At 45.3% G+C, this 7,481-nt stretch overlaps 1 long non-coding RNA gene across 1 annotated transcript in view; it reads right to left on the bottom strand.

Moving 5' to 3' along the window:
* Window positions 1-540: 540 nt before the first annotated feature.
* Window positions 541-7,481, bottom strand: part of LOC150061123 (uncharacterized) — a 93,499-nt gene continuing 86,558 nt past the window's right edge. Inside the window, exon 3 of the long non-coding RNA XR_016536196.1 lies at window positions 541-671. This is a non-coding gene — a long non-coding RNA (uncharacterized LOC150061123). The remainder of the gene's footprint in view (window positions 672-7,481) is intronic.

Here is a 7,481-nt window from a genome sequence, read left to right as displayed (position 1 = left end):
TATTGCTTGTTCCTGAATCCACTTCCCTTCTGCAATTTCTCTTTGTCCAAATGGAGTGAGCATCCGCTGACCCACAATTGCAGGCTGGACAGAAAGCCAGGCAGGACACATGTGCTTGAGTTCTCAGAGGACCACTGACGACAGCCCCAAAAAGCAGTAGAAAGAGCAAGACCCTGAAATAAAATAGACATGAGGTCAGAGTTGGATTGTCACTTGCTGGCCTAGAACCCTAAAACATGTTACAATTCTTTTTTAAGTTCTCAATGGTCTTCAATGGGAAAAGGGCCCCAAAGTGTAGTTAGAATTGATGGGTTAATATTCATAAGACATTAGGAGTGTACTTGTGGTAAGACTCGATGCATGGCACACAACTTCACTTGCATGCACCCCTATCAACAAAGAGGCACCGGAACTTCTATAAGCTGGTGCTGACCCCAGGAATGTGCTCTCACCCCACGGAGCGAGGAATCAGCCTCAGAGCCCTGACCATCCCTGCTGTCCTTACACGGACAACCAGTGGCGGAGTCTTCTCACCCCACATTAGGCCTGCATGCTGTTGGGGTGGCCAGGCCTGCAGGCTGAAAGGAGATGTCGTCAGTGTGTGAACACTTCCTGGGCAGCCTGGTGCCATTGCAGGTGTTTCTCGCCTCACTGGAGTAGTTTCTCCTCTTCTGCAAATAGGAGAAAGGGCTTGTGAGCTTCTTCATTAAACCTTCCTCTTCCTCTACATCTCCTCACGTCCACCCCCCCCCCCCCACCCTGGTATCGGAGCCCTGATATTGAAGCTGCTACCTTCAGTCTTGGAGCTGAAGGTAGCAGCCACAACAATGATGAGAGTTTGCAGGAGGGGTTTGTCCTGACCACCAGCTGAAGACAGCAAACTACACGTGGGCACGGAGGGCCAGGCTTCAAGTCACATACAATAATTTTATAGAAACGGTTCATGCACAAAACCTACAACCATGTCCCTCTGAGGTAGAATATGAAATTCTTCATCCCCTCTTCTCATTGCAAGGAAAATAACGTCATCCCAGAGCATACAATTCCTGTCATACTTGCCTTTCTTTGCAATGCACACACCATGTGCTTACAGAAACACATGACTTCTCAGAGTTCATTGAAGCCTTGAGTAATTCTGAAGCCCAGTCTTGCACATCATCCCTGCAGAGGAAAAGAAACCACCCCTGACAGAAGGCAGCTGTGGGAGATGGAAACCTGGAAGACTCCACCCAGCCCTCTCTTTGGAGGCACACACAGCATCATCCAGCGGGAGACCATCCATTTTCTGTGAGTCACCTTTACCTGAATAGAAGAAAGGGAATGGGAAAGGGGGGGCCACCTGGGTACAGTGATACATGCATGGAATTGCAGCACACAGGAAGATGATGAGTTAGTCTGACGTCCAACTGGGCTATATAATATGACCGTTTTTGAGAAAGGAAGGAAGAGAGGGAGGGACAGAAAAGGAAGGAAAGAGAGAGGGAGAATGAGAGAAAAGAAAGGAAAGGGAAAGCAAGAGAAAGAGCACATAGGACAGCCCACCCCGGTGCAGAGATGGAAACGACCTCGTGCCCGTGACCAGCCTGCAGAACCATGCATGGAATGCCTCCACTGGCTCCTCTGTGTTATGTGACAATGGCTACACCAGCATCATGGACTGATAAGGACTGAAAAAGAGAACTCACGTTAGGCATCTTGTCAGTCCCTGTCCCGAGCTCACCCTGCAGAACGGGGGGTACCTTTCAGGGCTCTCCAGCAGGAAGGTGGCATGTGACGCTGGGCCAGGCCCACAGGCTGCTCACTTGAGAAGCAAAGACCAACCACAGAGCAAAGATCAGCCTTCCCCAGACTGTGTGCTCTTTAACGATTCAATGCATCGTGTTAAAAATGACTTTTTGTTTTAGGAGGGAAAATGGTTAATTTGGATAAATCGGTGAAAAATGATCATTCTCTTAGGATTATACAATTTAGGGGGAAAAGCATTTCTATAAGAAACATATAGAGATGTTTACAGAAATCATTAAGATATTTTAAACGTATTTCCTGATATACACTGTTGGATAAAATATAAGAGGCCATTTGTTTGAATAGAGCTCTTGAACTAGGTTCAACAGACTGGACTCGTATATCGTGACCCTTGGGGAAGTTCCATCCACCAAATCTTACAGTCAAGAGGGAAAGAGATTCCAGCCAAATCCCAGAGACCAGTTCATACTCCATGACAGGAAAATCCCCTCTGCTTTAATCTTTAGAAGAAAAGTAATTTTGTGATAACCAATCTGTTTTGTGTTTCCCAGTCCCCAAAATGCAAATAATAGCCAATTCAGATTTTTAAACTGTTTGTTGTGATTCTCCCCCCCTCGCTCTTTCACACACACACACACACACACACACACACACACACACACACACAAACTTTTTCTCATTTCCAAACTTAGTCTTAACATAGTCTCTGGTATCTTTTTAGTTCGGCGAATACTTACCGTATTCTCAAACCTTATAACGTAAAAAAAATAATGAAATCTTTGTCTCTGAGGCTCAGAAACACATTACTTTTTGGCCATGAACTTTGATTGTGTCTCACTGACAAAATTTCTAGATTTGCTCAGTGTCAAAAGAACTTTGGCAAGAGCTGGACTCTTGCCTCAGTTTGTCCAAAGAGGTCAGAATCAAGTCTAAAAGAAATGTTTTGATCCAGAAAAGAACAGTCATATCTTCAGTCATTCTGCAATAGTCATGGAAAATTACACCACAGATGTTAATACTTGCATAGGCTGAAAAGTCTCTGTGAGACTCTTATCTCCAATTAACCAGCAGAAAACCAGAAGTGGAGGTGTAGCTAAAGTGGTAGTGTGCCACCAGCCTTGAGCAAGAAAGCCAAGTGAGAGCATGAGGCTCCAATTACATGCCCCGGTACCCAGCACACACACACACACACACACGCATGCACACGCACACACACACACACGCATGCGCGTGTGCACACATGTGGGCATGAGTAGCTCTTTCAGAATGTTTCTGAGAGGAGCAAGTGAAGTGAAATGTGCTGAATGCTTAGAACAGTGCCTAGAACTCAGAGCATAGTCAATATATTCTTTTAGAAATAAATAAAGCATAATATAAAAGAAAACCTTGAATTAAAACTATATAACCGATAGCAAATGTCTCCAGCACTTCCATTAATAGGCACAAAACTGGTAAAAAAAAAAAAGAATAGAAGTGAGTTTTGAATAACACCATGAATATACTAAATGCCATTAGATTGTCCACTTTAAAAATGTACAGTAAACAGTTCACTTGAATTCCCTCTCTTTTTTCAGAAGAAAGAAGGAAAAGAAAAGAAGGGAGGAGGAAGCGGGGAAGAAGGAAGAAAAGAAAGATGGAAGGGAGGGAGGGAGAGAGAGGGAGAAAGGGGTAAGGAAGGAAGGAAGGAAGGATAGGGAGAGAAAGAGAAAGGAAGGGAGGCAGGCAGGTGTTGATAAGTTTAGTCCAGTGGATCTAGGAGAGGAGTCCCTGCCCTCAAGGGTGACCCTTAACTGGTCTGCTGCTCCACAGGACAGCCTGGTGTCTCTCTGTGTCCTCCCCTTCCAACACCTGCAACTGACCCAGGCTATTCGAGACCAATCTAAGGCTTCTTTGCTGCCACCCCTGTGTCCACCATGAGCGTGTCAGCTTCAGAAAAGAGGCTCCTGGGTGCCCCCCTGACCATACAGAGGCTTATAGCTACGAACAAGTAGCTGGTTTCAGTTCCCATGAGAAGCAAAGCCAGCAAGGCCGAATTCCTGGGGTTCTTTCCTCTAAGGAGGTCTTCACGTCCCATTGAAATGATCCAGGAATGGCAGGCACATTCATGCTCTTCTTAAAGGAGAGCTAGCTATACCACGCTGGCTCCAGGAGGCACCAGAGTCAGCGCTGGCCACTCTCTGCCCACCTTTTCCCCAAGCCTCAGGACACCCACAGATGCTCCCACATCGGGAGGCAAGCAGAGGAGCCCTCAGGTCTGGGGAGTGTGGCGTGGATCCAACAGGCCAGGCAGTGAGCACTTTGCAGATCCGCTTTACATTTCTGAGCCAGGCAGCTGAGCCCTCCGCAAGGCTTTCAAACAGCACGCGCCTTTCAGCTGACTCCAGAACCTCCCACATCAGGCGCAGCAGGCAGAGCAGGCCGCAGCTTTGGCAGTGCTGGAGTCAGCAAGGCTCCTCCAGCTTAAGGCCAGCCAAACACAAGGAGCTGGCACATGTCTTCAGAGCCCAGGCAGCCACTAAAGAAGCCTGTCCAAACTTGGTCGAGAGTGTCTCCCTTTATGTGGATACTGTGTTCCAAAATCACCTGTGTCCTTTCCATATTCCCATTCATGAATGCAATGGATATTGACCCAGTGTCCCCCTAGGCACTGGCTAATGAGCACGTTGGGACTTAAGAATATGAGAACAAAGAGAAAGTGGCCATTGGCCAGTTCAAGAGGACGGAGACTGCATGGAAAGTCTTTGCTGTACAGGGTGACAGGGGCTGTGTCAGGGCCACCGTGACCACAAACAAGGATGTTCCTACGGTTGTCTGAGCCAGGGGTCAGGAAAGGTGGGGTTGTCCTGAGACCTAAGATTTGGGGGAACAGAAGGAGGCAGGAAAGGGGCTTGTGAAAGGGAATGCCAATAGTGGCGACCCAAAAAAAGAAAAGCCATAAGACTTGGATGAATATGTATTTTAAGATCTTGGAGGGTGGGATCGAACTTAGGACCTCTGGCATTCGCAATCTACCAATGAAATACATTCTTATCTGTTGTTTGAGTGCTTGGGACAAGACCCCACTATTGCAGCCTCAGGCTCACAATTCTCCAGCCTTCATTTTCCAAGGGATGGGGGGCCACCCTACCCAGTTTGGTAAGTCACATTTCAAGTGGGTTTCAATAAGCATGGCAAAAGATACAAGTGTGAAAGAAAGTGGGTGAAGGACAGGAGGGAAAAGAAAATAAAGACAAAAATGAGAATAATCCACCGTTTTGTTCTAATCTGTCAGACAGAGAAGTCTTGACCACAGAGAGACAAAGGGAAATAGCCCTGCTTTAACTATAAATAAGGAAAACAGAGACAAGAAAATTAACTTTCAGAATTCAAGCAAGTAGTGCCAGGTTAGTTAATGGCTAAAATACTGAGATTGCTGTGTGCATGTGTGTGCATTTATAAACAGGTTTGACTGTGATTCATAATGAATTCTTTCCAAAACATGTCATGTTTTCATCTGTTTTACAACTACATAAGGCTCTAGAAAGTATTTTGTGAACACAACAAAGCTTTAGAATGACAAGAAAGCTAACACCGACAAGAAGGTCACAGTGAGTTAAATGAGAGAATCCATGTGTTCAAGATAAAGAGAAATAAAACCAGAGCATGCTCAATGACTGATTATTACCACCAGTCAGAAAAGGGGAAATAAGCCTAATGGATGTCTGTATTATACATGTTATTGCCATATCCTACCCTCAGCAGATGCCATGGGACTGTTGACTCTCTTCCTCTTCAAAGACAGCATTTCATATTCACCTACCTCTTCAAAGATAGTGTTCCATGTTCATCTAGAGATGGTCAAAAAGCCCTGGATCATTCTCCTCAGAGGAGGGGGAAGTGGAACAGCTCTTAGGGCATGTAAAACTCTGAGCTCCATAATCTGGGAAGTCGTTCCAATGGGAATTCTTACAGCCTCCAATGTTGTCAGTAATGAAAGGTCAGAAGCAGACGCTCTTTTTGGATGATGCTTCCTTTTTGCTTTCTCCAAATAGGCATGGATAGCCTTTGTCCTGCAATGAATCCATGGACTTACTGCCAGATACTTCATGAAAATTCCTTTAAGGTCTGGAATTACAATAGTTGGGTTGACAGCCTGTTTTGCTTCTCCATATTTGTGTGTGTGTGTGTGTGTGTATGTGTGTGTGTGTGTGCATGTGTGTGTGTGCGCGTGTGTGTGCATATGTGCCACTACTGGGGCTTGGACTCTTGGTCTGAGCTTTCTCTGCTCAAGTTTGGTTCTTTTCCTCTGGAGTGACAGCTCCCCTTCTAGCTTTTTGGCAATCCATTGAAGATAAAGTTCTCCTAGACCTTGTTGAAATCCTCAGAGCTCAGTCTCCTGAGAAGTTAACCCATAGCCCACAAAAATCTGCCATTCACACATAGTCTCTTCCAACCAAACCTCCAAGCCGGGGCAAAAATGCCACACAGACTCCACCATGGAATAAGCTCCCACTTGAGAACAATTGTTGCTGCAGAAAGAAAGTAGTTCCGTTCCTACGAAATCTATAAACTCCGAACAGGGCCGCAGAACTAGAGGTTGCCAATAACTTTAACTTCATTTATCTATATTTGGCAAAAATTGTGCTGCAGCTGGAGATGAAATGCTGAGCTAGACAACTGTGGCGACGTGAGCTCCAGAACAGCAATTACTAAGCCTCGCTGCCTTCTGTAAGAGTTCACTTGTGTTTATTGTATTTAAAGCAGCGCTGGAGCTCCGTCCAGAGCAGACAGCAGTGTCTCTTGAGAAGGGCTCTACCTTGTGATTCATCCGGGAAGGTGCTTAAGGACCTCAGGTCAAGAACTACTCCCCCTCCCCACCCCCCTGCCACCAGGCATACCTCTCCTTTGTCCATAATTGAGTTTCCAACTCAAACTTGGCTTATCACACACTCCATACAACTCTGACGAGGCCTCTTCTATTTCTTTTATCAGTAGAGATATCGATAATTATAATTGGCAGGCTGAAGAAAATGGCTATAAATACCTCATCAGCTGCCACCAGGCGGGGGGAAAGAGGTGGCAGCCACGCCTCTGGAGGGATGGAGGGCCTTACAGTCATTGTCTTCCCTGGCAACATCTGTTTCTCATAGTGAGTGATGATCTTCATATCTTCATAGAATCATAGAAATTAGAGATCGAAAAGACCTATTAGGTCATCCGCACAGCTCTCTGCCAGTAGAGAAGGATTCTTGACAAAGACTGTATCTTTGTTCTCTGCAGAAGTGTTCTGTGCTGTTCCCAAATGACTTCCTAACAGAGAAAGGCTAGAAATGGACTCCGAGGGCAGAGGCGTTGAAACCTTAGTAAAACCCTACCTTGGAACAACAACAGCTTTTGATATGTTTACGAGATGGGGGAGATGGAATGTCCGCAATTTAGAAAGTCCAGGACAAATTCCCCTAGGAACCTTCAAACACAATTCAGAGGAAATTCAGATTTAAAAGAAAAAATGAAGAGGACTAAAGGGCTGGCCAGGAAGTTATTGAAGTCAGTTTTTAATCCAGTTCTAAAATTGCTTCCAAAAGCTGAATTCTCTGGGACTTAGCACACGTTTTTGTGTTGCATGGCCATCTTTCAGTTTTCTAAAATGATGACAGCTAGTCATCTTTTGACAAAATTGATTTCTGTCTCTCAAGAAAATTTGTATCTCATGTGTTTAATATTGCTTTTTCTTTTGAACATTTCCCAACTTTGCT

This window comes from Megascapheus bottae, chromosome 7 (genome assembly GCF_031878675.1).
Source record: "Megascapheus bottae isolate mThoBot1 chromosome 7, mThoBot2.hap1, whole genome shotgun sequence".
Lineage (NCBI taxonomy): Eukaryota > Metazoa > Chordata > Mammalia > Rodentia > Geomyidae > Megascapheus > Megascapheus bottae.
This window is presented reverse-complemented; position numbering and strand designations above follow the sequence as displayed.